This window comes from Styela clava, chromosome 3 (genome assembly GCF_964204865.1).
Source record: "Styela clava chromosome 3, kaStyClav1.hap1.2, whole genome shotgun sequence".
NCBI classification, from domain to species: domain Eukaryota; kingdom Metazoa; phylum Chordata; class Ascidiacea; order Stolidobranchia; family Styelidae; genus Styela; species Styela clava.
The window spans coordinates 23,565,154-23,589,687 of record NC_135252.1 but is presented as its reverse complement, the minus strand read 5'-3'; the positions used below and the strand labels follow the sequence as shown (position 1 = coordinate 23,589,687).

General features: G+C 40.6%; 40 non-coding genes across 40 annotated transcripts; all 40 read left to right on the top strand.

The window, feature by feature from the left end:
- Window positions 1-503: 503 nt before the first annotated feature.
- Trnas-uga (transfer RNA serine (anticodon UGA)) lies at window positions 504-585 on the top strand. The gene has a single exon. It is a non-coding gene; the product is annotated as a tRNA-Ser (tRNA).
- Window positions 586-789: 204 nt separating this feature from the next.
- Trnag-gcc (transfer RNA glycine (anticodon GCC)) lies at window positions 790-860 on the top strand. Its single transcript has one exon. It is a non-coding gene; the product is annotated as a tRNA-Gly (tRNA).
- A 687-nt stretch (window positions 861-1,547) lies between these two features.
- Window positions 1,548-1,629, top strand: Trnas-uga (transfer RNA serine (anticodon UGA)). The gene has a single exon. It is a non-coding gene; the product is annotated as a tRNA-Ser (tRNA).
- A 205-nt stretch (window positions 1,630-1,834) lies between these two features.
- On the top strand, window positions 1,835-1,905 carry Trnag-gcc (transfer RNA glycine (anticodon GCC)). The gene has a single exon. It is a non-coding gene; the product is annotated as a tRNA-Gly (tRNA).
- A 486-nt stretch (window positions 1,906-2,391) lies between these two features.
- Trnar-ucu (transfer RNA arginine (anticodon UCU)) lies at window positions 2,392-2,464 on the top strand. Its single transcript has one exon. It is a non-coding gene; the product is annotated as a tRNA-Arg (tRNA).
- A 128-nt stretch (window positions 2,465-2,592) lies between these two features.
- On the top strand, window positions 2,593-2,674 carry Trnas-uga (transfer RNA serine (anticodon UGA)). Its single transcript has one exon. It is a non-coding gene; the product is annotated as a tRNA-Ser (tRNA).
- A 213-nt stretch (window positions 2,675-2,887) lies between these two features.
- On the top strand, window positions 2,888-2,958 carry Trnag-gcc (transfer RNA glycine (anticodon GCC)). Its single transcript has one exon. It is a non-coding gene; the product is annotated as a tRNA-Gly (tRNA).
- Window positions 2,959-3,444: 486 nt separating this feature from the next.
- On the top strand, window positions 3,445-3,517 carry Trnak-uuu (transfer RNA lysine (anticodon UUU)). The gene has a single exon. It is a non-coding gene; the product is annotated as a tRNA-Lys (tRNA).
- Window positions 3,518-4,098: 581 nt separating this feature from the next.
- Window positions 4,099-4,180, top strand: Trnas-uga (transfer RNA serine (anticodon UGA)). Its single transcript has one exon. It is a non-coding gene; the product is annotated as a tRNA-Ser (tRNA).
- Window positions 4,181-5,084: 904 nt separating this feature from the next.
- Window positions 5,085-5,166, top strand: Trnas-uga (transfer RNA serine (anticodon UGA)). Its single transcript has one exon. It is a non-coding gene; the product is annotated as a tRNA-Ser (tRNA).
- A 205-nt stretch (window positions 5,167-5,371) lies between these two features.
- On the top strand, window positions 5,372-5,442 carry Trnag-gcc (transfer RNA glycine (anticodon GCC)). The gene has a single exon. It is a non-coding gene; the product is annotated as a tRNA-Gly (tRNA).
- A 690-nt stretch (window positions 5,443-6,132) lies between these two features.
- On the top strand, window positions 6,133-6,214 carry Trnas-uga (transfer RNA serine (anticodon UGA)). The gene has a single exon. It is a non-coding gene; the product is annotated as a tRNA-Ser (tRNA).
- Window positions 6,215-9,110: 2,896 nt separating this feature from the next.
- On the top strand, window positions 9,111-9,192 carry Trnas-uga (transfer RNA serine (anticodon UGA)). The gene has a single exon. It is a non-coding gene; the product is annotated as a tRNA-Ser (tRNA).
- A 761-nt stretch (window positions 9,193-9,953) lies between these two features.
- Trnar-ucu (transfer RNA arginine (anticodon UCU)) lies at window positions 9,954-10,026 on the top strand. The gene has a single exon. It is a non-coding gene; the product is annotated as a tRNA-Arg (tRNA).
- A 129-nt stretch (window positions 10,027-10,155) lies between these two features.
- Trnas-uga (transfer RNA serine (anticodon UGA)) lies at window positions 10,156-10,237 on the top strand. The gene has a single exon. It is a non-coding gene; the product is annotated as a tRNA-Ser (tRNA).
- Window positions 10,238-10,442: 205 nt separating this feature from the next.
- Trnag-gcc (transfer RNA glycine (anticodon GCC)) lies at window positions 10,443-10,513 on the top strand. Its single transcript has one exon. It is a non-coding gene; the product is annotated as a tRNA-Gly (tRNA).
- Window positions 10,514-11,833: 1,320 nt separating this feature from the next.
- Trnas-uga (transfer RNA serine (anticodon UGA)) lies at window positions 11,834-11,915 on the top strand. Its single transcript has one exon. It is a non-coding gene; the product is annotated as a tRNA-Ser (tRNA).
- A 1,095-nt stretch (window positions 11,916-13,010) lies between these two features.
- On the top strand, window positions 13,011-13,092 carry Trnas-uga (transfer RNA serine (anticodon UGA)). Its single transcript has one exon. It is a non-coding gene; the product is annotated as a tRNA-Ser (tRNA).
- A 205-nt stretch (window positions 13,093-13,297) lies between these two features.
- Trnag-gcc (transfer RNA glycine (anticodon GCC)) lies at window positions 13,298-13,368 on the top strand. Its single transcript has one exon. It is a non-coding gene; the product is annotated as a tRNA-Gly (tRNA).
- Window positions 13,369-14,056: 688 nt separating this feature from the next.
- Trnas-uga (transfer RNA serine (anticodon UGA)) lies at window positions 14,057-14,138 on the top strand. Its single transcript has one exon. It is a non-coding gene; the product is annotated as a tRNA-Ser (tRNA).
- Window positions 14,139-14,343: 205 nt separating this feature from the next.
- On the top strand, window positions 14,344-14,414 carry Trnag-gcc (transfer RNA glycine (anticodon GCC)). Its single transcript has one exon. It is a non-coding gene; the product is annotated as a tRNA-Gly (tRNA).
- Window positions 14,415-14,900: 486 nt separating this feature from the next.
- Trnar-ucu (transfer RNA arginine (anticodon UCU)) lies at window positions 14,901-14,973 on the top strand. The gene has a single exon. It is a non-coding gene; the product is annotated as a tRNA-Arg (tRNA).
- Window positions 14,974-15,814: 841 nt separating this feature from the next.
- On the top strand, window positions 15,815-15,887 carry Trnar-ucu (transfer RNA arginine (anticodon UCU)). The gene has a single exon. It is a non-coding gene; the product is annotated as a tRNA-Arg (tRNA).
- Window positions 15,888-16,016: 129 nt separating this feature from the next.
- On the top strand, window positions 16,017-16,098 carry Trnas-uga (transfer RNA serine (anticodon UGA)). Its single transcript has one exon. It is a non-coding gene; the product is annotated as a tRNA-Ser (tRNA).
- Window positions 16,099-16,156: 58 nt separating this feature from the next.
- Window positions 16,157-16,227, top strand: Trnag-gcc (transfer RNA glycine (anticodon GCC)). Its single transcript has one exon. It is a non-coding gene; the product is annotated as a tRNA-Gly (tRNA).
- A 486-nt stretch (window positions 16,228-16,713) lies between these two features.
- Trnar-ucu (transfer RNA arginine (anticodon UCU)) lies at window positions 16,714-16,786 on the top strand. Its single transcript has one exon. It is a non-coding gene; the product is annotated as a tRNA-Arg (tRNA).
- Window positions 16,787-17,856: 1,070 nt separating this feature from the next.
- Trnas-uga (transfer RNA serine (anticodon UGA)) lies at window positions 17,857-17,938 on the top strand. The gene has a single exon. It is a non-coding gene; the product is annotated as a tRNA-Ser (tRNA).
- Window positions 17,939-17,996: 58 nt separating this feature from the next.
- Trnag-gcc (transfer RNA glycine (anticodon GCC)) lies at window positions 17,997-18,067 on the top strand. The gene has a single exon. It is a non-coding gene; the product is annotated as a tRNA-Gly (tRNA).
- A 486-nt stretch (window positions 18,068-18,553) lies between these two features.
- Window positions 18,554-18,626, top strand: Trnar-ucu (transfer RNA arginine (anticodon UCU)). Its single transcript has one exon. It is a non-coding gene; the product is annotated as a tRNA-Arg (tRNA).
- Window positions 18,627-18,755: 129 nt separating this feature from the next.
- Trnas-uga (transfer RNA serine (anticodon UGA)) lies at window positions 18,756-18,837 on the top strand. Its single transcript has one exon. It is a non-coding gene; the product is annotated as a tRNA-Ser (tRNA).
- A 964-nt stretch (window positions 18,838-19,801) lies between these two features.
- Trnas-uga (transfer RNA serine (anticodon UGA)) lies at window positions 19,802-19,883 on the top strand. Its single transcript has one exon. It is a non-coding gene; the product is annotated as a tRNA-Ser (tRNA).
- Window positions 19,884-20,104: 221 nt separating this feature from the next.
- Trnag-gcc (transfer RNA glycine (anticodon GCC)) lies at window positions 20,105-20,175 on the top strand. Its single transcript has one exon. It is a non-coding gene; the product is annotated as a tRNA-Gly (tRNA).
- A 486-nt stretch (window positions 20,176-20,661) lies between these two features.
- Trnak-uuu (transfer RNA lysine (anticodon UUU)) lies at window positions 20,662-20,734 on the top strand. Its single transcript has one exon. It is a non-coding gene; the product is annotated as a tRNA-Lys (tRNA).
- Window positions 20,735-21,151: 417 nt separating this feature from the next.
- Window positions 21,152-21,222, top strand: Trnag-gcc (transfer RNA glycine (anticodon GCC)). The gene has a single exon. It is a non-coding gene; the product is annotated as a tRNA-Gly (tRNA).
- A 486-nt stretch (window positions 21,223-21,708) lies between these two features.
- Window positions 21,709-21,781, top strand: Trnar-ucu (transfer RNA arginine (anticodon UCU)). Its single transcript has one exon. It is a non-coding gene; the product is annotated as a tRNA-Arg (tRNA).
- Window positions 21,782-22,196: 415 nt separating this feature from the next.
- On the top strand, window positions 22,197-22,267 carry Trnad-guc (transfer RNA aspartic acid (anticodon GUC)). Its single transcript has one exon. It is a non-coding gene; the product is annotated as a tRNA-Asp (tRNA).
- Window positions 22,268-22,753: 486 nt separating this feature from the next.
- On the top strand, window positions 22,754-22,826 carry Trnar-ucu (transfer RNA arginine (anticodon UCU)). Its single transcript has one exon. It is a non-coding gene; the product is annotated as a tRNA-Arg (tRNA).
- Window positions 22,827-22,955: 129 nt separating this feature from the next.
- On the top strand, window positions 22,956-23,037 carry Trnas-uga (transfer RNA serine (anticodon UGA)). The gene has a single exon. It is a non-coding gene; the product is annotated as a tRNA-Ser (tRNA).
- A 964-nt stretch (window positions 23,038-24,001) lies between these two features.
- Trnas-uga (transfer RNA serine (anticodon UGA)) lies at window positions 24,002-24,083 on the top strand. The gene has a single exon. It is a non-coding gene; the product is annotated as a tRNA-Ser (tRNA).
- Window positions 24,084-24,304: 221 nt separating this feature from the next.
- Window positions 24,305-24,375, top strand: Trnag-gcc (transfer RNA glycine (anticodon GCC)). The gene has a single exon. It is a non-coding gene; the product is annotated as a tRNA-Gly (tRNA).
- Window positions 24,376-24,534: the final 159 nt, after the last annotated feature.

The window sequence follows — 24,534 nt, the reverse complement described above, 5'->3', positions numbered from 1 at the left end:
AAATTTATGCTTATCTCTTTTTTAATTTATTACTAAAGAGACAAAGTCTGTGAACCACAAGTTACTAGCGGAGAAGCTGTGATGACCTAGTGATTAAGGCGTTGGACTTGATATCCAGCGGGATATTCCCGCGCAGGTTCGTACCCTGCTCGCAGCGTTTAATATTGTTTTATTAACATATGAACATCAAAATGCAATCGAGAGTGAAAAGATAACCTATTGCGCAACGAGCATTGGTGTTTCAGTGGTAGATTTCTCGCCTGCCACGCGGGAGATCGGGATTTGATTAAACCTTGCGAGTCTTCGTGGCGGATATGGATAGCGCGCTGGACTTCTAATCCAGAGGTTCCGGGTTCGAGTCCCGGCGAAGATGGTGTTCATTTATGCGAATACATTTTATATTCTAATTAATACATCTTTCCTGTCAAAAATCCCTTGCTTATGTATTTTTTGAATTTTACTAAAGAGATAAAATCTGTATACCAAAAGTTACTAAAGTAGAAGCTGTGATGGCCGAGTGGTTAAGGCGTTGGACTTGAAATCCAACGGGATATTCCCGCACAGGTTCGAACCCTGCTCGCAGCGTTTAATTTTGTAAACATATGAACATTGAACCACAAATTACTAACGTAGTAACTGTGATGGCCGAGTGCTCAAGGCGTTGGACTTGAAATCCAGCGGGATATTTCACATAGGTTCGAGCCCTGCTCGCAGCGTTTAATTTTATTTTATTTAAGGTAAAAACATTAAAATGCAATCGAGAGTGAAAAGATAACCTACCGCGAACGAGCATTGGTGGTTCAGTGGTAGAATTCTCGCCTGCCACGCGGGAAGCCCGGGTTCGATTCCCGGCCAATGCAGCTCATAATATTTTCAAGAATTTGATAATAATTTATGGTACGAAATATGGAAAATGTTCTGTTTTCTATTAAAAGTTGCGAGACTTCGTGGCGCAATGGATAGCGCACTGGACTTCTAATCCAGAATACATTTTAAATTCTAATTAATACATCTTTCCCATCAATATCCGTTGCTTATGTATTTTTTAATTTTATGCTTATCTCTTTTTTAATTTATTACTAAAGAGACAAGTCTGTGAACCACAAGTTACTAGCGGAGAAGCTGTGATGACCTAGTGATTAAGGCGTTGGACTTGATATCCAGCGGGATATTCCCGCGCAGGTTCGTACCCTGCTCGCAGCGTTTAATCTTGTTTTATTAACATATGAACATCAAAATGCAATCGAGAGTGAAAAAATAATCTATTGCGCAACGAGCATTGGTGTTTCAGTGGTAGATTTCTCGCCTGCCACGCGAGAGATCGGGATTTGATTAAACCTTGCGAGTCTTCGTGGCGCAATGGATAGCGCGCTAGACTTTTAATCCAGAGGTTCCGGGTTCGAGTCACGGCGAAGATGGTGTTCATTTATGCGAATACATTTCAAATTCTAATTAATACATCTTTCCCATCAATATCCGTTGCTTATGTATTTTTTAAATTTTACCAAAGAGATAAAATCTGTATACCAAAAGTTACTAAAGTAGAAGCTGTGATGGCCGAGTGGTTAAGGCGTTGGACTTGAAATCCAATGGGAAATTCCCGCGCAGGTTCGAACCCTGCTCGCAGCGTTTAATTTTCTAAACATATGAACATTGAACCACAAATCACTAACGTAGTAACTGTGATGGCCGAGTTCTTAAGGCGTTGGACTTGAAATCCAGCGGGATATTCTCACGGAGGTTAGATCCCTGCTCGTAGCGTTTAATTTTGTTTTATTTAAGGTAAAAACATTAAAATGCAATCGAGAGTGAAAAGATAACCTACCGCGAACGAGCATTGGTGGTTCAGTGGAAGAATTCTCGCCTGCCACGCGGGAGGCCCGGGTTCGATTCCCGGCTAATGCAGCTAATAATATTTTCAAGAATTTGATAATAATTCATGGTACGAATTATGGAAAAAGATCTGTTTTCTATTAAAAGTTGCGAGACTTCGTGGCTCAACGGATAGCGCACTGGACTTCTAATCCAGAATACATTTTAAATTCTAATTAATACATCTTTCCCATCAATATCCGTTGCTTATGTAGTTTTTAAAATTATGCTTATCTATTTTTCAAATTATTACTAAAGAGACAAAGTCTCTGAACCACAAGTTACTAGCGGAGAAGCTGTGATGACCGAGTGATTAAGGCGTTGGACTTGATATCCAGCTGGATATTCCCGCGCAGGTTCGTACCCTGCTCGCAGCGTTTAATATTGTTTCATTAACATATGAACATCAAAATGCAATCGAGAGGGAAAAGTTAACCTATTGCGCAACGAGCATTGGTGTTTCAGTGGTAGATTTCTCGCCTGCCACGCGGGAGATCGGGATTCGATTAAACCTTGCGAGTGTTCGTGGCGCAATGGATAGCGCGCTGGACTTCTAATCCAGAGGTTCCGGGTTCGAGTCCCGGCGAAGATGGTGTTCTTTATGCGAATACATTTTATATTCTAATTAATACATCTTTCCCGTCAATATCCGTTGCTTATGTATTTTTTGAATTTTACTAAAGAGATAAAATCTGTATACCAAAAGTTACTAAACTAGAAGCTGTGATGGCCGAGTGGTTAAGGCGTTGGACTTGAAATCCAATGGGATATTCCCGCGCAGGTTCGAACCCTGCTCGCAGCGTTTAATTTTGTAAACATATGAACATATGAACATTGAACCACAAATCACTAACGTAGTAACTGTGATGGCCGAGTTCTTAAAACGTTGGACTTGAAATCCAGCGGGATATTCTCACGGAGGTTCGAGCCCTGCTCGTAGCGTTTAATTTTTGTTTATTTAAGGTAAAAACATTAAAATGCAGTCGAGAGTGAAAAGATAACCTAACGCGGACGAGCATTGGTGGTTCAGTGGTAGAATTCTCGCCTGCCACGCGGAAGGCCCGGGTTCGATTCCCGGCCAATGCAGCTCATAATATTTTCAAGGATTTGATAATAATTCATGGTACGAATTATGGAAAAAGATCTGTTTTCTATTAAAAGTTGCGAGACTTCGTGGCGCAATGGATAGCGCACTGGACTTCTAATCCAGAATACATTTTAAATTCTAATTAATACATCTTTCCCATCAATATCCGTTGCTTATGTATTTTTTAAAATGATGCTTTTCTCTTTTTTAAATTATTACTAAAGAGACAAAGTCTGTGAACCACAATATACTAGCGGAGAAGCTGTGATGACCGAGTGATTAAGGCGATGGACTTGATATCCAGCGGGATATTCCCGCGCAGGTTCGTACCCTGCTCGCAGCGTTTAATATTGTTTTATTAACATATGAACATCAAAATGCAATCGAGAGTGAAAAGATAACCTATTGCGCAACGAGCATTGGTGTTTCAGTGGTAGATTTCTCGCCTGCCACGCGGGAGATCGGGATTCGATTAAACTTTGCGAGTCTTCGTGGCGCAATGGATAGCGCGCTGGACTTTTAATCCAGAGGTTCCGGGTTCGAGTCACGGCGAAGATGGTGTTCATTTGTGCGAATACATTTCAAATTCTAAATATTACATCTTTCCCGTCAATATCGGTTGCTTATGTATTTTTTAAATTTATGCTTATCTCTTTTTTAATTTATTACTAAAGAGACAAAGTCTGTGAACCACAAGTTACTAGCGGAGAAGCTGTGATGACCGAGTGATTAAGGCGTTGGACTTGATATCCAGCGGGATACTCCCGCGCAGGTTCGTACCCTGCTCGCAGCGTTTAATATTGTTTTATTAACATATGAACATCAAAATGCAATCGAGAGTCAAAAGATAACCTATTGCGCAACGAGCATTGGTGTTTCAGTGGTAGATTTCTCGCCTGCCACGCGGGAGATCGGGATTCGATTAAACCTTGCGAGTCTTCGTGGCGGATATGGATAGCGCGCTGGACTTCTAATCCAGAGGTTCCGGGTTCGAGTCCCGGCGAAGATGGTGTTCATTTATGCGAATACATTTTATATTCTAATTATTACATCTTTCCTGTCAAAAATCCCTTGCTTATGTATTTTTTGAATTTTACTAAAGAGATAAAATCTGTATACCAAAAGTTACTAAAGTAGAAGCTGTGATGGCCGAGTGGTTAAGGCGTTGGACTTGAAATCCAATGGGATATTCCCGCGCAGGTTCGAACCCTGCTCGCAGCGTTTAATTTTGTAAACATATGAACATTGAACCACAAATTATTAACGTAGTAACTGTGATGGCCGAGTGCTCAAGGCGTTGGACTTGAAATCCAGCGGGATATTTCACATAGGTTCGAGCCCTGCTCGCAGCGTTTAATTTTGTTTTATTCAAGGTAAAAAACATTAAAATGCAATCGAGAGTGAAAAGATAACCTACCGCGAACGAGCATTGGTGGTTCAGTGGTAGATTTCTCGCCTGCCACGCGGGAAATCGGGATTCGATTAAACCTTGCGAGTCTTCGTGGCGGATATGGATAGCGCACTGGACTTCTAATCCAGAGGTTCCGGGTTCGAGTCCCGGCGAAGATGGTGTTCATTTATGCGAATACATTTTATATTCTAATTAATACATCTTTCCCGTCAAAAATCCCTTGCTTATTTATTTTTTGAATTTTACTAAAGAGATAAAATCTGTATACCAAAAGTTACTAAAGTAGAAGCTGTGATGACCTAGTGATTAAGGCGTTGGACTTGATATCCAGCTGGATATTCCCGCGCAGGTTCGTACCCTGCTCGCAGCGTTTAATCTTGTTTTATTAACATATGAACATCAAAATGCAATCGAGAGTGAAAAAATAATCTATTGCGCAACGAGCATTGGTGTTTCAGTGGTAGATTTCTCGCCTGCCACGCGAGAGATCGGGATTTGATTAAACCTTGCGAGTCTTCGTGGCGCAATGGATAGCGCGCTAGACTTTTAATCCAGAGGTTCCGGGTTCGAGTCACGGCGAAGATGGTGTTCATTTATGCGAATACATTTCAAATTCTAATTAATACATCTTTCCCATCAATATCCGTTGCTTATGTATTTTTTAAATTTTACCAAAGAGATAAAATCTGTATACCAAAAGTTACTAAAGTAGAAGCTGTGATGGCCGAGTGGTTAAGGCGTTGGACTTGAAATCCAATGGGAAATTCCCGCGCAGGTTCGAACCCTGCTCGCAGCGTTTAATTTTCTAAACATATGAACATTGAACCACAAATCACTAACGTAGTAACTGTGATGGCCGAGTTCTTAAGGCGTTGGACTTGAAATCCAGCGGGATATTCTCACGGAGGTTAGATCCCTGCTCGTAGCGTTTAATTTTTTTTTATTTAAGGTAAAAACATTAAAATGCAATCGAGAGTGAAAAGATAACCTACCGCGAACGAGCATTGGTGGTTCAGTGGTAGAATTCTCGCCTGCCACGCGGGAGGCCCGGGTTCGATTCCCGGCTAATGCAGCTCATAATATTTTCAAGAATTTGATAATAATTCATGGTACGAAATATGGAAAATGTTCTGTTTTCTATTAAAAGTTGCGAGACTTCGTGGCGCAATGGATAGCGCACTGGACTTCTAATCCAGAATACATTTTAAATTCTAATTAATACATCTTTCCCATCAATATCCGTTGCTTATGTATTTTTTAAATTTATGCTTATCTCTTTTTTAATTTATTACTAAAGAGACAAAGTCTGTAAACCACAAGTTACTAGCGGAGAAGCTGTGATGACCTAGTGATTAAGGCGTTGGACTTGATATCCAGCGGGATATTCCCGCGCAGGTTCGTACCCTGCTCGCAGCGTTTAATATTGTTTTATTAACATATGAACATCAAAATGCAATCGAGAGTGAAACGATAACCTATTGCGCAACGAGCATTGGTGTTTCAGTGGTAGATTTCTCGCCTGCCACGCGGGAGATCGGGATTCGATTAAACCTTGCGAGTCTTCGTGGCGGATATGGATAGCGCGCTGGACTTCTAATCCAGAGGTTCCGGGTTCGAGTCCCGGCGAAGATGGTGTTCATTTATGCGAATACATTTTATATTCTAATTAATACATCTTTCCTGTCAAAAATCCCTTGCTTATGTATTTTTTGAATTTTACTAAAGAGATAAAATCTGTATACCAAAAGTTACTAAAGTAGAAGCTGTGATGGCCGAGTGGTTAAGGCGTTGGACTTGAAATCCAATGGGATATTCCCGCGCAGGTTCGAACCCTGCTCGCAGCGTTTAATTTTGTAAACATATGAACATTGAACCACAAATTACTAACGTAGTAACTGTGATGGCCGAGTGCTCAAAGCGTTGGACTTGAAATCCAGCGAGATATTTCACATAGGTTCGAGCCCTGCTCGCAGCGTTTAATTTTGTTTTATTCAAGGTAAAAACATTAAAATGCAATCGAGAGTGAAAAGATAACCTACCGCGAACGAGCATTCGTGGTTCAGTGGTAGAATTCTCGCCTGCCACGCGGGAGGCCCGGGTTCGATTCCCGGCCAATGCAGCTCATAATATTTTCAAGAATTTGATAATAATTTATGGTACGAAATATGGAAAATGTTCTGTTTTCTATTAAAAGTTGCGAGACTTCGTGGCGCAATGGATAGCGCACTGGACTTCTAATCCAGAATACATTTTAAATTCTAATTAATACATCTTTCCCATCAATATCCGTTGCTTATGTATTTTTTAAATTTATGCTTATCTCTTTTTTAATTTATTACTAAAGAGACAAAGTCTGTGAACCACAAGTTACTAGCGGAGAAGCTGTGATGACCTAGTGATTAAGGCGTTGGACTTGATATCCAGCGGGATATTCCCGCGCAGGTTCGTACCCTGCTCGCAGCGTTTAATATTGTTGTATTAACATATGAACATCAAAATGCAATCGAGAGTGAAAAGATAACCTATTGCGCAACGAGCATTGGTGTTTCAGTGGTAGATTTCTCGCCTGCCACGCGGGAGATCGGGATTCGATTAAACCTTGCGAGTCTTCGTGGCGGATATGGATAGCGCACTGGACTTCTAATCCAGAGGTTCCGGGTTCGAGTCCCGGCGAAGATGGTGTTCATTTATGCGAATACATTTTATATTCTAATTAATACATCTTTCCCGTCAAAAATCCCTTGCTTATTTATTTTTTGAATTTTACTAAAGAGATAAAATCTGTATACCAAAAGTTACTAAAGTAGAAGCTGTGATGACCTAGTGATTAAGGCGTTGGACTTGATATCCAGCTGGATATTCCCGCGCAGGTTCGTACCCTGCTCGCAGCGTTTAATATTGTTTTATTAACATATGAACATCAAAATGCAATCGAGAGTGAAAAGTTAACCTATTGCGCAACGAGCATTGGTGTTTCAGTGGTAGATTTCTCGCCTGCCACGCGGGAAATCGGGATTCGATTAAACCTTGCGAGTCTTCGTGGCGCAATGGATAGCGCGCTGGACTTCTAATCCAGAGGTTCCGGGTTGGAGTCCCGACGAAGATGGTGTTCTTTATGCGAATACATTTTATATTCTAATTAATACATCTTTCCCGTCAATATCCGCTGCTTATGTATTTTTTGAATTTTACTAAAGAGATAAAATCTGTATACCAAAAGTTACTAAACTAGAAGCTGTGATGGCCGAGTGGTTGGGGCGTTGGACTTGAAATCCAATGGGATATTCCCGCGCAGGTTCGAACCCTGCTCGCAGCGTTTAATTTTGTAAACATATGAATATATGAACATTGAACCACAAATCACTAACGTAGTAACTGTGATGGCCGAGTTCTTAAAACGTTGGACTTGAAATCCAGCGGGATATTCTCACGGAGGTTCGAGCCCTGCTCGTAGCGTTTAATTTTTGTTTATTTAAGGTAAAAACATTAAAATGCAGTCGAGAGTGAAAAGATAACCCAACGCGGACGAGCATTGGTGGTTCAGTGGTAGAATTCTCGCCTGCCACGCGGAAGGCCCGGGTTCGATTCACGGCCAATGCAGCTCATAATATTTTCAAGGATTTGATAATAATTCATGGTACGAATTATGGAAAAAGATCTGTTTTCTATTAAAAGTTGCGAGACTTCGTGGCGCAATGGATAGCGCACTGGACTTCTAATCCAGAATACATTTTAAATTCTAATTAATACATCTTTCCCATCAATATCCGTTGCTTATGTATTTTTTAAAATTATGCTTATCTCTTTTTTAAATTATTACTAAAGAGACAAAGTCTGTGAACCACAAGATACTAGCGGAGAAGCTGTGATGACCGAGTGATTAAGGCGATGGACTTGATATCCAGCGGGATATTCCCGCGCAGGTTCGTACCCTGCTCGCAGCGTTTAATATTGTTTTATTAACATATGAACATCGAAATGCAATCGAGAGTGAAAAGATAACCTATTGCGCAACGAGCATTGGTGTTTCAGTGGTAGATTTCTCGCCTGCCACGCGGGAGATCGGGATTCGATTAAACTTTGCGAGTCTTCGTGGCGCAATGGATAGCGCGCTGGATTTTTAATCCAGAGGTTCCGGGTTCGAGTCACGGCGAAGATGGTGTTCATTTATGCGAATACATTTCAAATTCTGATTATTACATCTTTCCCGTCAATATCCGTTGCTTATGTATTTTTTAAATTTATGCTTATCTCTTTTTTAATTTATTACTAAAGAGACAAAGTCTGTGAACCACAAGTTACTAGCGGAGAAGCTGTGATGACCGAGTGATTAAGGCGTTGGACTTGATATCCAGCGGGATATTCCCGCGCAGGTTCGTACCCTGCTCGCAGCGTTTAATATTGTTTTATTAACATATGAACATCAAAATGCAATCGAGAGTGAAAAGATAACCTATTGCGCAACGAGCATTGGTGTTTCAGTGGTAGATTTCTCGCCTGCCACGCGGGAGATCGGGATTCGATTAGACCTTGCGAGTCTTCGTGGCGGATATGGATAGCGCGCTGGACTTCTAATCCAGAGGTTCCGGGTTCGAGTCCCGGCGAAGATGGTGTTCATTTATGCGAATACATTTTATATTCTAATTAATACATCTTTCATGTCAAAAATCCCTTGCTTATGTATTTTTTGAATTTTACTAAAGAGATAAAATCTGTATACCAAAAGTTACTAAAGTAGAAGCTGTGATGGCCGAGTGGTTAAAGCGTTGGACTTGAAATCCAATGGGATATTCCCGCGCAGGTTCGAACCCTGCTCGCAGCGTTTAATTTTGTAAACATATGAACATTGAACCACAAATTACTAACGTAGTAACTGTGATGGCCGAGTGCTCAAGGCGTTGGACTTGAAATCCAGCGGGAAATTTCACATAGGTTCGAGCCCTGCTCGCAGCGTTTAATTTTGTTTTATTTAAGGTAAAAACATTAAAATGCAATCGAGAGTGAAAAGATAACCTACCGCGAACGAGCATTGGTGGTTCAGTTGTAGAATTCTCGCCTGCCACGCCGGAGGCCCGGGTTCGATTCCCGGCCAATGCAGCTCATAATATTTTCAAGAATTTGATAATAATTCATGGTACGAAATATGGAAAATATTCTGTTTTCTATAAAAAGTTGCGAGACTTCGTGGCGCAATGGATAGCGCACTGGACTTCTAATCCAGAATACATTTTAAATTCTAATTAATACATCTTTCCCATCAATATCCGTTGCTTATGTATTTTTTAAATTTATGCTTATCTCTTTTTTAAATTATTACTAAAGAGACAAAGTCTGTGAACCACAAGTTACTAGCGGAGAAGCTGTGATGACCAAGTGATTAAGGCGTTGGACTTGAAATCCAGCGGGATATTCCCGCGCAGGTTCGTACCCTGCTCGCAGCGTATAATATAGTTTTATTAACATATGAACATCAAAATGTAATCGAGAGTGAAAAGATAACCTATTGCGCAACGAGCATTGGTGTTTCAGTGGTAGGTTTCTCGTCTGCCACGCGGGAGATCGGGAATCGATTAAACCTTGCGAGTCTTCGTGGCGCAATGGATAGCGCGCTGGACTTCTAATCCAGAGGTTCCGGGTTCGAGTCCCGGCGAAGATGGTGTTCATTTATGCGAATACATTTTATATTCTAATTAATACATCTTTCCCGTCAATATCCGTTGCTTATGTATTTTTTGAATTTTACTAAAGAGATAAAATCTCCATACCAAAGGTTACTGAAGTAGAAGCTGTGATGGCCGAGTGGTTAAGGCGTTGGACTTGAAATCCAATGGGATATTCCCGCGCAGGTTCGAACCCGGCTCGCAGCGTTTAATTTTGTTAACATATTAACATTGAACCAAAAATTACTAACGTAGTAACTGTGATGGCCGAGTGCTTAAGGCGTTGGACTTGAAATCCAGCGGGATATTTTCACGGAGGTTCGAGCCCTGCTCGCAGCGTTTAATTTTGTTTTATTTAAGGTAAAAACATTAAAATGCAATCGAGAGTGAAAAGATAACCTACCGCGAACGAGCATTGGTGGTTCAGTGGTAGAATTCTCGCCTGCCACGCGGGAGGCCCGGGTTCGATTCCCGGCCAATGCAGCTCATAATATTTTCAAGAATTTGATAATAATTCATGGTACGAAATATGGAAAATGTTCTGTTTTCTATTAAAAGTTGCGAGACTTCGTGGCGCAATGGATAGCGCACTGGACTTCTAATCCAGAATACATTTTAAATTCTAATTAATACATCTTTCCCATCAATATCCGTTGCTTATGTATTTTTTAAATTTATGCTTATCTCTTTTTTAAATTATTACTAAAGAGACAAAGTCTGTGAACCACAAGTTACTAGCGGAGAAGCTGTGATGACCGAGTGATTAAGGCGTTGGACTTGAAATCCAGCGGGATATTCCCGCGCAGGTTCGTACCCTGCTCGTAGCGTTTAATTTTGTTTTATTTAAGGTAAAACATTAAAATGCAATCGATAGTGAAAAGATAACCTACCGCGAACGAGCATTGGTGGTTCAGTGGTAGAATTCTCGCCTGCCACGCGGGAGGCCGGGTTCGATTCCCGGCCAATGCAGCTCATAATATTTTCAAGAATTTGATAATAATTCATGGTACGAAATATGGAAAATGTTCTGTTTTCTATTAAAAGTTGCGAGACTTCGTGGCGCAATGGTTAGCGCACTGGACTTCTAATCCAGAATACATTTTAAATTCTAATTAATACATCTTTTCCATCAATATCCGTTGCTTATGTATTTTTTAAATTTTACTAAAGAGATAAAATCTGTATACCAAAAGTTACTAAAGTGGAAGCTGTGATGGCCGAGTGGTTAAGGCGTTGGACTTTAAATCCAATGGGATATTCCCGCGCAGGTTGAAACCCTGCTCGCAGCGTTTAATTTTGTAAACATATGAACATTGAACCTTAAATTACTAATGTAGTAACTGTGATGGCCGAGTGCTTAAGGCGTTGGACTTGAAATCCAGCGGGATATTCTCACGGAGGTTCGAGCTCTGCTCGCAGCGTTTAATTTTGTTTTATTTAAGGTAAAAACATTAAAATGCAATCGAGAGTGAAAAGATAACCTACCGCGAACGAGCATTGGTGGTTCAGTCGTATAATTCTCGCCTGCCACGCGGGAGGCCCGGGTTCGATTCCCGGCCAATGCAGCTCATAATATTTTCAAGAATTTGATAATAATTCATGGTACAAAATATGGAAAATGATCTGTTTTCTATTAAAAGTTGCGAGACTTCGTGGCGCAATGGATAGCGCACTGGACTTCTAATCCAGAATACATTTTAAGTTCTAATTAATACATCTTTCCAATCAATATCCGTTGCTTATGTATTTTTTGAATTTTACTAAAGAGATAAAATCTGTATACCAAAAGTTACTAAACTAGAAGCTGTGATGGCCGAGTGGTTAAGGCGTTGGACTTGAAATCCAATGGGATATTCCCGCGCAGGTTCGAACCCTGCTCGCAGCGTTTAATTTTGTAAACACATGAACATTGAACCAAAATTACTAACGTAGTAACTGTGATGGCCGAGTGCTTAAGGCGTTGGGCTTGAAATCCAGCGGGATATTTTCACGGAGGTTCGAGCCCTGCTCGCAGCGTTTAATTTTGCAAACATATGAACATTGAACCACAAATTACTAACGTAGTAACTGTGATGGCCGAGTGCTTAAGGCGTTGGACTTGAAATCCAGCGGGATATTTTCACGGAGGTTCGAGCCCTGCTCGTAGCGTTTAATTTTGTTTTATTTAAGGTAAAAACATTAAAATGCAATCGAGAGTGAAAAGATAACCTACCGCGAACGAGCATTGGTGGTTCAGTGGTAGAATTCTCGCCTGCCACGCGGGAGGCCCGGGTTTGATTCCAGGCCAATGCAGCTCATAATATTTTCAAGAATTTGATAATAATTCATTGTACGAAATATGGAAAATGTTCTGTTTTCTATTAAAAGTTGCGAGACTTCGTGGCGCAATGGATAGCGCACTGGACTTCTAATCCAGAATACATTTTAAATTCTAATTAATACATCTTTTCCATCAATATCCGTTGCTTATGTATTTTTTAAATTTATGCTTATCTCTTTTTTAAATTATTACTAAAGAGACAAAGTCTGTGAACCACAAGTTACCAGAGGAGAAGCTGTGATGACCGAGTGATTAAGGCGTTGGACTTGAAATCCAGCGGGATATTCCCGCGCAGGTTCGTACCCTGCTCGCAGCGTTTAATATTGTTTTATTAACATATGAACTTCAAAATGTAATCGAGAGTGAAAAGATATCCTACTGCGCAACGAGCATTGGTGTTTCAGTGGTAGATTTCTCGTCTGCCACGCGGGAGATCGGGATTCGATTAAACCTTGCGAGTCTTCGTGGCGCAATGGATAGCGCGCTGGACTTCTAATCCTGAGGTTCCGGGTTCGAGTTCCGGCGAAGATGGTGTTCATTTATGCGAATACATTTTATATTCTAATTAATACATCTTTCCCGTCAATATCCGTTGCTTATGTATTTTTTAAATTTTACCAAAGAGATAAAATCTGTATACCAAAAGTTACTAAAGTAGACGCTGTGATGGCCGAGTGGTTAAGGCGTTGGACTTGAAATCCAATGGGATATTCCCGCGCAGGTTCGAACCCTGCTCGCAGCGTTTAATTTTGCAAACATATGAACATTGAACCACAAATCACTAACGTAGTAACTGTGATGACCGAGTTCTTGAGGCGTTGGACTTGAAATCCAGCGGGATATTCTCACGGAGGTTAGATCCCTGCTCGTAGCGTTTAATTTTGTTTTATTTAAGGTAAAAACATTAAAATGCAATCGAGAGGGAAAAGATAACCTACCGCGAACGAGCATTGGTGGTTCAGTGGTAGAATTCTCGCCTGCCACGCGGGAGGCCCGGGTTCGATTCCCGGCTAATGCAGCTCATAATATTTTCAAGAATTTGATAATAATTCATGGTACGAATTATGGAAAAAGATCTGTTTTTTATTAAAAGTTGCGAGACTTCGTGGCTCAATGGATAGCGCACTGGACTTCTAATCCAGAATACATTTTAAATTCTAATTAATACATCTTTCCCATCAATATCCGTTGCTTATGTAGTTTTTAAAATTATGCTTATCTATTTTTCAAATTATTACTAAAGAGACAAAGTCTGTGAACCACAAGTTACCAGAGGAGAAGCTGTGATGACCGAGTGATTAAGGCGTTGGACTTGAAATCCAGCGGGATATTCCCGCGCAGGTTCGTACCCTGCTCGCAGCGTTTAATATTGTTTTATTAACATATGAACATCAAAATGTAATCGAGAGTGAAAAGATATCCTACTGCGCAACGAGCATTGGTGTTTCAGTGGTAGATTTCTCGTCTGCCACGCGGGAGATCGGGATTCGATTAAACCTTGCGAGTCTTCGTGGCGCAATGGATAGCGCGCTGGACTTCTAATCCTGAGGTTCCGGGTTCGAGTTCCGGCGAAGATGGTGTTCATTTATGCGAATACATTTTATATTCTAATTAATACATCTTTCCCGTCAATATCCGTTGCTTATGTATTTTTTAAATTTTACCAAAGAGATAAAATCTGTATACCAAAAGTTACTAAAGTAGACGCTGTGATGGCCGAGTGGTTAAGGCGTTGGACTTGAAATCCAATGGGATATTCCCGCGCAGGTTCGAACCCTGCTCGCAGCGTTTAATTTTGCAAACATATGAACATTGAACCACAAATCACTAACGTAGTAACTGTGATGACCGAGTTCTTGAGGCGTTGGACTTGAAATCCAGCGGGATATTCTCACGGAGGTTAGATCCCTGCTCGTAGCGTTTAATTTTGTTTTATTTAAGGTAAAAACATTAAAATGCAATCGAGAGGGAAAAGATAACCTACCGCGAACGAGCATTGGTGGTTCAGTGGTAGAATTCTCGCCTGCCACGCGGGAGGCCCGGGTTCGATTCCCGGCTAATGCAGCTCATAATATTTTCAAGAATTTGATAATAATTCATGGTACGAATTATGGAAAAAGATCTGTTTTTTATTAAAAGTTGCGAGACTTCGTGGCTCAATGGATAGCGCACTGGACTTCTAATCCAGAATACATTTTAAATTCTAATTAATACATCTTTCCCATCAATATCCGTTGCTTATGTAGTTTTTAAAATTATGCTTATCTATTTTTCAAATTATTACTAAAGAGACAAAGTCTCTGAACCACAAGTTACTAGCGGAGAAGCTGTGATGACCGAGTGATTAAGGCGTTGGACTTGATATCCAGCGGGATATTCCCGCGCAGGTTCGTACCCTGCTCGCAGCGTTTAATATTGTTTTATTAACATATGAACATCAAAATGCAATCGAGAGGGAAAAGATAACCTATTGCGCAACGAGCATTGGTGTTTCAGTGGTAGATTTCTCGCCTGCCACGCGGGAGATCGGGATTCGATTAAACCTTGCGAGTCTTCGTGGCGCAATGGATAGCGCGCTGGACTTCTAATCCAGAGGTTCCGAGTTCGAGTCCCGGCGAAGATGGTGTTCATTTATGCGAATACATTTTATATTCTAATTAATACATCTTTCCCGTCAATATCCGTTGCTTATGTATTTTTTGAATTTTACTAAAGAGATAAAATCTGTATACCAAAATTTACTAAACTAGAAGCTGTGATGGCCGAGTGGTTAAGGCGTTGGACTTGAAATCCAGCGGGATATTTTCACGGAGGTTCGAGCCCTGCTCGCAGCGTTTAATTTTGTTTTATTTAAGGTAAAAACATTAAAATGCAATCGAGAGTGAAAAGATAACGTACGGCGAACGAGCATTGGTGGTTCAGTGGTAGAATTCTCGCCCGCCACGCGGGAGACCCGGGTTTGATTCCCGGCCAATGCAGCTCATAATATTTTCAAGAATTTGATAATAATTCATTGTACGAAATATGGAAAATGTTCTGTTTTCTATTAAAAGTTGCGAGACTTCGTGGCGCAATGGATAGCGCACTGGACTTCTAATCCAGAATACATTTTAAATTCTAATTAATACATCTTTCCCATCAATATCCGTTGCTTATGTATATTTTAAAATTATGCTTATCTATTTTTCAAATTATTACTAAAGAGACAAAGTCTGTGAACCACAAGTTACTAGCGGAGAAGCTGTGATGACCGAGTGATTAAGGCGTTGGACTTGATATCCAGCGGGATATTCCCGCGCAGGTTCGTACCCTGCTCGCAGCGTTTAATATTGTTTTATTAACATATTAACATCAAAATGCAATCGAGAGGGAAAAGATAACCTATTGCGCAACGAGCATTGTTGTTTCAGTGGTAGATTTCTCGCCTGCCACGCGGGAGATCGGGATTCGATTAAACCTTGCGAGTCTTCGTGGCGCAATGGATAGCGCGCTGGACTTCTAATCCAGAGGTTCCGGGTTCGAGTCCCGGCGAAGATGGTGTTCATTTATGCGAATACATTTTATATTCTAATTAATACATCTTTCCCGTCAATATCCGTTGCTTATGTATTTTTTGAATTTTACTAAAGAGATAAAATCTGTATACCAAAAGTTACTAAAGTAGAAGCTGTAATGGCCGAGTGGTTAAGGCGTTGGACTTGAAATCCAATGGGATATTCCCGCGCAGGTTCGAACCCTGCTCGCAGCGTTTAATTTTGTAAACATATGAACATATGAACATTGAAAAGATAACCTACCGCGAACGAGCATTGGTGGTTCAGTGGTAGAATTCTTGCCTGCCACGCGGGAGGCCCGGGTTCGATTCCCGGCTAATGCAGCTCATAATATTTTCAAGAATTTGATAATAATTCATGGTACGAATTATGGAAAAAGATCTGTTTTCTATTAAAAGTTGCGAGACTTCGTGGCTCAATGGATAGCGCACTGGACTTCTAATCCAGAATACATTTTAAATTCTAATTAATACATCTTTCCCATCAATATCCGTTGCTTATGTAGTTTTTAAAATTATGCTTATCTATTTTTCAAATTATTACTAAAGAGACAAAGTCTCTGAACCACAAGTTACTAGCGGAGAAGCTGTGATGACCGAGTGATTAAGGCGTTGGACTTGATATCCAGCTGGATATTCCCGCGCAGGTTCGTACCCTGCTCGCAGCGTTTAATATTGTTTTATTAACATATGAACATCAAAATGCAATCGAGAGGGAAAAGATAACCTATTGCGCAACGAGCATTGTTGTTTCAGTGGTAGATTTCTCGCCTGCCACGCGGGAGATCGGGATTCGATTAAACCTTGCGAGTCTTCGTGGCGCAATGGATAGCGCGCTGGACTTCTAATCCAGAGGTTCCGGGTTCGAGTCCCGGCGAAGATGGTGTTCATTTATGCGAATACATTTTCTATTCTAATTAATACATCTTTCCCGTCAATATCCGTTGCTTATGTATTTTTTGAATTTTACTAAATAGATAGAATCTGTATACCAAAAGTTACTAAACTAGAAGCTGTGATGGCCGAGTGGTTAAGGCGTTGGACTTGAAATCCAGCGGGATATTTTCACGGAGGTTCGAGCCCTGCTCGCAGCGTTTAATTTTGTAAACACATGAACATTGAACCACAAATTACTAACGTAGTAACTGTGATGGCCGAGTGCTTAAGGCGTTGGACTTGAAATCCAGCGGGATATTTTCACGGAGGTTCGAGCCCTGCTCGCAGCGTTTAATTTTGTTTTATTTAAGGTAAAAACATTAAAATGCAATCGAGAGTGAAAAGATAACGTACGGCGAACGAGCATTGGTGGTTCAGTGGTAGAATTCTCGCCCGCCACGCGGGAGGCCCGGGTTTGATTCCCGGCCAATGCAGCTCATAATATTTTCAAGAATTTGATAATAATTCATTGTACGAAATATGGAAAATGTTCTGTTTTCTATTAAAAGTTGCGAGACTTCGTGGCGCAATGGATAGCGCACTGGACTTCTAATCCAGAATACATTTTAAATTCTAATTAATACATCTTTCCCATCAATATCCGTTGCTTATGTATATTTTAAAATTATGCTTTTCTATTTTTCAAATTATTACTAAAGAGACAAAGTCTGTGAACCACAAGTTACTAGCGGAGAAGCTGTGATGACCGAGTGATTAAGGCGTTGGACTTGATATCCAGCGGGATATTCCTGCGCAGGTTCGTACCCTGCTCGCAGCGTTTAATATTGTTTTATTAACATATGAACATCAAAATGCAATCGAGAGGAAAAAGATAACCTATTGCGCAACGAGCATTGTTGGTTCCGGGTTCGAGTCCCGGCGAAGATGGTGTTCATTTATGCGAATACATTTTATATTCTAATTAATACATCTTTCCCGTCAATATCCGTTGCTTATGTATTTTTTGAATTTTACTAAAGAGATAAAATCTGTATACCAAAAGTTACTAAAGTAGAAGCTGTAATGGCCGAGTGGTTAAGGCGTTGGACTTGAAATCCAATGGGATATTCCCGCGCAGGTTCGAACCCTGCTCGCAGCGTTTAATTTTGTAAACATATGAACATATGAACATTGAAAAGATAACCTACCGCGAACGAGCATTGGTGGTTCAGTGGTAGAATTCTCGCCTGCCACGCGGGAGGCCCGGGTTCGATTCCCGGCTAATGCAGCTCATAATATTTTCAAGAATTTGATAATAATTCATGGTACGAATTATGGAAAAAGATCTGTTTTCTATTAAAAGTTGCGAGACTTCGTGGCTCAATGGATAGCGCACTGGACTTCTAATCCAGAATACATTTTAAATTCTAATTAATACATCTTTCCCATCAATATCCGTTGCTTATGTAGTTTTTAAAATTATGCTTATCTATTTTTCAAATTATTACTAAAGAGACAAAGTCTCTGAACCACAAGTTACTAGCGGAGAAGCTGTGATGACCGAGTGATTAAGGCGTTGGACTTGATATCCAGCTGGATATTCCCGCGCAGGTTCGTACCCTGCTCGCAGCGTTTAATATTGTTTTATTAACATATGAACATCAAAATGCAATCGAGAGGGAAAAGATAACCTATTGCGCAACGAACATTGGTGTTTCAGTGGTAGATTTCTCAACTGCCACGCGGGAGATCGGGATTCGATTAAACCTTGCGAGTCTTCGTGGCGCAATGGATAGCGCGCTGGACTTCTAATCCAGAGGTTCCGGGTTCGAGTCCCGGCGAAGATGGTGTTCATTTATGCGAATACATTTTATATTCTAATTAATACATCTTTCCCGTCAATATCCGTTGCTTATGTATTTTTTGAATTTTACTAAAGAGATAAAATCTGTATACCAAATGTTACTAAACTAGAAGCTGTGATGGCCGAGTGGTTAAGGCGTTGGACTTGAAATCCAATGGGATATTCCCGCGCAGGTTCGAACCCTGCTCGCAACGTTTAATTTTGTAAACACATGAACATTGAACCACAAATTACTAACGTAGTAACTGTGATGGCCGAGTGCTTAAGGCGTTGGACTTGAAATCCAGCGGGATATTTTCACGGAGGTTCGAGCCCTGCTCGCAGCATTTAATTTTGTTTTATTTAAGGTAAAAACATTAAAATGCAATCGAGAGTGAAAAGATAACGTACCGCGAACGAGCATTGGTGGTTCAGTGGTAGAATTCTCGCCCGCCTCGCGGGAGGCCCGGGTTTGATTCCCGGCCAATGCAGCTCATAATATTTTCAAGAATTTGATAATAATTCATTGTACGAAATATGGAAAATGTTCTGTTTTCTATTAAAAGTTGCGAGACTTCGTGGCGCAATGGATAGCGCACTGGACTTCTAATCCAGAATACATTTCAATTTCTAATTAATACATCTTTCCCATCAATATCCGTTGCTTATGTATATTTTAAAATTATGCTTATCTATTTTTCAAATTATTACTAAAGAGACAAAGTCTGTGAACCACAAGTTACCAGCGGAGAAGCTGTGATGACCGAGTGATTAAGGCGTTGGACTTGATATCCAGCGGGATATTCCCGCGCAGGTTCGTACCCTGCTCGCAGCGTTTAATATTGTTTTATTAACATATAAACATCAAAATGCAATCGAGAGGGAAAAGATAACCTATTGCGCAACGAGCATTGTTGTTTCAGTGGTAGATTTCTCGCCTGCCACGCGGGAGATCGGGATTCGATTAAACCTTGCGAGTCTTCGTGGCGCAATGGATAGCGCGCTGGACTTCTAATCCAGAGGTTCCGCGTTCGAGTCCCGGCGAATATGGTGTTCATTTATGCGAATACATTTTATATTCTAATTAATACATCTTTCCCGTCAATATCCGTTGCTTATGTATTTTTTGAATTTTACTAAAGAGATAAAATCTGTATACCAAAAGTTACTAAAGTAGAAGCTGTGATGGCCGAGTGGTTAAGGCGTTGGACTTGAAATCCAATGGGATATTCCCGCGCAGGTTCGAACCCTGCTCGCAGCGTTTAATTTTGTAAACATATGAACATATGAACATATGAACATTGAACCACAAATCACTAACGTAGTAACTGTGATGGCCGAGTTCTTAAAACGTTGGACTTAAAATCCACCGGGATATTCTCACGGAGGTTCGAGTCCTGCTCGTAGCGTTTAATTTTGTTTTATTTAAGGTAAAAACATTAAAATGCAGTCGAGAGTGAAAAGATAACCTAACGCGGACGAGCATTGGTGGTTCAGTGGTAGAATTCTCGCCTGCCACGCGGGAGGCCCGGGTTCGATTCCCGGCCAATGCAGCTCATAATATTTTCAAGAATTTGATAATAATTCATGGTACGAATTATGGAAAAAGATCTGTTTTCTATTAAAAGTTGCGAGACTTCGTGGCGCAATGGATAGCGCACTGGACTTCTAATCCAGAATACATTTTAAATTCTAATTAATACATCTTTCCCATCAATATCCTTTGCTTATGTATTTTTTAAAATTATGCTTATCTCTTTTTTAAATTATTACTAAAGAGACAAAGTCTGTGAACCACAAGATACTAGCGGAGAAGCTGTGATGACCGAGTGATTAAGGCGATGGACTTGATATCCAGCGGGGTATTCCCGCGCAGGTTCGTACCCTGCTCGCAGCGTTTAATATTGTTTTATTAACATATGAACATCAAAATGCAATCGAGAGTGAAAAGATAACCTATTGCGCAACGAGCATTGGTGTTTCAGTGGTAGAGTTCACGCCTGCCACGCGGGAGATCGGGATTCGATTAAACTTTGCGAGTCTTCGTGGCGCAATGGATAGCGCGCTGGACTTTTAATCCAGAGGTTCCGGGTTCGAGTCACGGCGAAGATGGTGTTCATTTATGCGAATTCCTTTTCAAATTCTAATTAATACATCTTTCCCGTCAATATCCGTTGCTTATGTATTTTTTTAATTTTACCAAAGAGATAAAATCTGTATACCAAAAGTTACTAAAGTAGACGCTGTGATGGCCAAGTGGTTAAGACGTTGAACTTGAAATCCAATGGGATATTCCCGCGCAGGTTCGAACCCTGCTCGCAGCGTTTAATTTTGCAAACATATGAACATTGAACCACAAATCACTAACGTAGTAACTGTGATGGCCGAGTTCTTAAGGCGTTGGACTTGAAATCCAGCGGGATATTCTCACGGAGGTTCGAGCCCTGCTCGTAGCGTTTAATTTTGTTTTATTTAAGGTAAAAACATTAAAATGCAATCGATAGTGAAAAGATAACCTACCGCGAACGAGCATTGGTGGTTCAGTGGTAGAATTCTCGCCTGCCACGCGGGAGGCCCGGGTTCGATTCCCGGCCAATGCAGCTCATAATATTTTCAAGAATTTGATAATAATTCATGGTACGAAATATGGAAAATGTTCTGTTTTCTATTAAAAGTTGCGAGACTTCGTGGCGCAATGGTTAGCGCACTGGACTTCTAATCTAGAATACATTTTAAATTCCAATTAATACATCTTTCCCATCAATATCCGTTTCTTATGTATTTTTTAAATTTATGCTTATCTCTTTTTTAAATTATTACTAAAGAGACAAAGTCTGTGAACCACAAGTTACTGGCGGAGAAGCTGTGATGACCGAGTGATTAAGGCGTTGGACTTGAAATCCAGCGGGATATTCCCGCGCAGGTTCGTACCCTGCTCGCAGCGTTTAATCTTGTTTTATTAACATATGAACATCAAAATGCAATCGAGAGTGAAAAGAAAACCTATTGCGCAACGAGCAATTGTGTTTCAGTGGTAGATTTCTCGCCTGCCACGTGGGAGATCGGGATTCGATTAAACCTTGCAAGTCTTCGTGGCGCAATGGATAGCGCGCTGGACTTCTAATCTAGAAGTTCCGGGTTCGAGTCCCGGCGAAGATGGTGTTCATTTATGTGAATACATTTCAAATTCTAATTAATACATCTTTCCCGTCAATATCCGTTGCTTATGTATTTTTTAAATTTTACTAAAGAGATAAAATCTGTATACCAAAGTTACTGAAGTGGAAGCTGTAATGGCCGAGTGGTTAAGGCGTTGGACTTGAAATCCAATGGGATATTCCCGCTCAGGTTGAAACCCTGCTCGCAGCGTTTAATTTTGTAAACATATGAACATTGAACCATAAATTACTAACGTAGTAACTGTGATGGCCGAGTGCTTAAGGCGTTGGACTTGAAATCCAGCGGGATATTCTCACGGAGGTTCGAGCCCTGCTCGAAGCGTTTAATTTTGTTTTATTTAAGGTAAAAACATTAAAATGCAATCGAGAGTGAAAAGATAACCTACCGCGAACGAGCATTGGTGGTTCAGTGGTAGAATTCTCGCCTGTCACGCGGAAGGCCCGGGTTCGATTCCCGGCCAATGCAGCTCATAATATTTTCAAGAATTTGATAATAATTCATGGTACAAAATATGGAAAATGATCTGTTTTCTATTAAAAGTTGCGAGACTTCGTGGCGCAATGAATAGCGCACTGGACTTCTAATCCAGAATACATTTTAAGTTCTAATTAATACATCTTTCCAATCAATATCCGTTGCTTATGTAGTTTTTAAAATTATGCTTATCTATTTTTCAAATTATTACTAAAGAGACAAAGTCTCTGAACCACAAGTTACTAGCGGAGAAGCTGTGATGACCGAGTGATTAAGGCGTTGGACTTGATATCCAGCTGGATATTCCCGCGCAGGTTCGTACCCTGCTCGCAGCGTTTAATATTGTTTTATTAACATATGAACATCAAAATGCAATCGAGAGGGAAAAGATAACCTATTGCGCAACGAGCATTGGTGTTTCAGTGGTAGATTTCTCAACTGCCACGCGGGAGATCGGGATTCGATTAAACCTTGCGAGTCTTCGTGGCGCAATGGATAGCGCGCTGGACTTCTAATCCAGAGGTTCCGGGTTCGAGTCCCGGCGAAGATGGTGTTCATTTATGCGAATACATTTTATATTCTAATTAATACATCTTTCCCGTCAATATCCGTTGCTTATGTATTTTTTGAATTTTACTAAAGAGATAAAATCTGTATACCAAATGTTACTAAACTAGAAGCTGTGATGGCCGAGTGGTTAAGGCGTTGGACTTGAAATCCAATGGGATATTCCCGCGCAGGTTCGAACCCTGCTCGCAACGTTTAATTTTGTAAACACATGAACATTGAACCACAAATTACTAACGTAGTAACTGTGATGGCCGAGTGCTTAAGGCGTTGGACTTGAAATCCAGCGGGATATTTTCACGGAGGTTCGAGCCCTGCTCGCAGCATTTAATTTTGTTTTATTTAAGGTAAAAACATTAAAATGCAATCGAGAGTGAAAAGATAACGTACCGCGAACGAGCATTGGTGGTTCAGTGGTAGAATTCTCGCCCGCCACGCGGGAGGCCCGGGTTTGATTCCCGGCCAATGCAGCTCATAATATTTTCAAGAATTTGATAATAATTCATTGTACGAAATATGGAAAATGTTCTGTTTTCTATTAAAAGTTGCGAGACTTCGTGGCGCAATGGATAGCGCACTGGACTTCTAATCCAGAATACATTTCAATTTCTAATTAATACATCTTTCCCATCAATATCCGTTGCTTATGTATATTTTAAAATTATGCTTATCTATTTTTCAAATTATTACTAAAGAGACAAAGTCTGTGAACCACAAGTTACCAGCGGAGAAGCTGTGATGACCGAGTGATTAAGGCGTTGGACTTGATATCCAGCGGGATATTCCCGCGCAGGTTCGTACCCTGCTCGCAGCGTTTAATATTGTTTTATTAACATATAAACATCAAAATGCAATCGAGAGGGAAAAGATAACCTATTGCGCAACGAGCATTGTTGTTTCAGTGGTAGATTTCTCGCCTGCCACGCGGGAGATCGGGATTCGATTAAACCTTGCGAGTCTTCGTGGCGCAATGGATAGCGCGCTGGACTTCTAATCCAGAGGTTCCGCGTTCGAGTCCCGGCGAATATGGTGTTCATTTATGCGAATACATTTTATATTCTAATTAATACATCTTTCCCGTCAATATCCGTTGCTTATGTATTTTTTGAATTTTACTAAAGAGATAAAATCTGTATACCAAAAGTTACTAAAGTAGAAGCTGTGATGGCCGAGTGGTTAAGGCGTTGGACTTGAAATCCAATGGGATATTCCCGCGCAGGTTCGAACCCTGCTCGCAGCGTTTAATTTTGTAAACATATGAACATATGAACATATGAACATTGAACCACAAATCACTAACGTAGTAACTGTGATGGCCGAGTTCTTAAAACGTTGGACTTAAAATCCACCGGGATATTCTCACGGAGGTTCGAGTCCTGCTCGTAGCGTTTAATTTTGTTTTATTTAAGGTAAAAACATTAAAATGCAGTCGAGAGTGAAAAGATAACCTAACGCGGACGAGCATTGGTGGTTCAGTGGTAGAATTCTCGCCTGCCACGCGGGAGGCCCGGGTTCGATTCCCGGCCAATGCAGCTCATAATATTTTCAAGAATTTGATAATAATTCATGGTACGAATTATGGAAAAAGATCTGTTTTCTATTAAAAGTTGCGAGACTTCGTGGCGCAATGGATAGCGCACTGGACTTCTAATCCAGAATACATTTTAAATTCTAATTAATACATCTTTCCC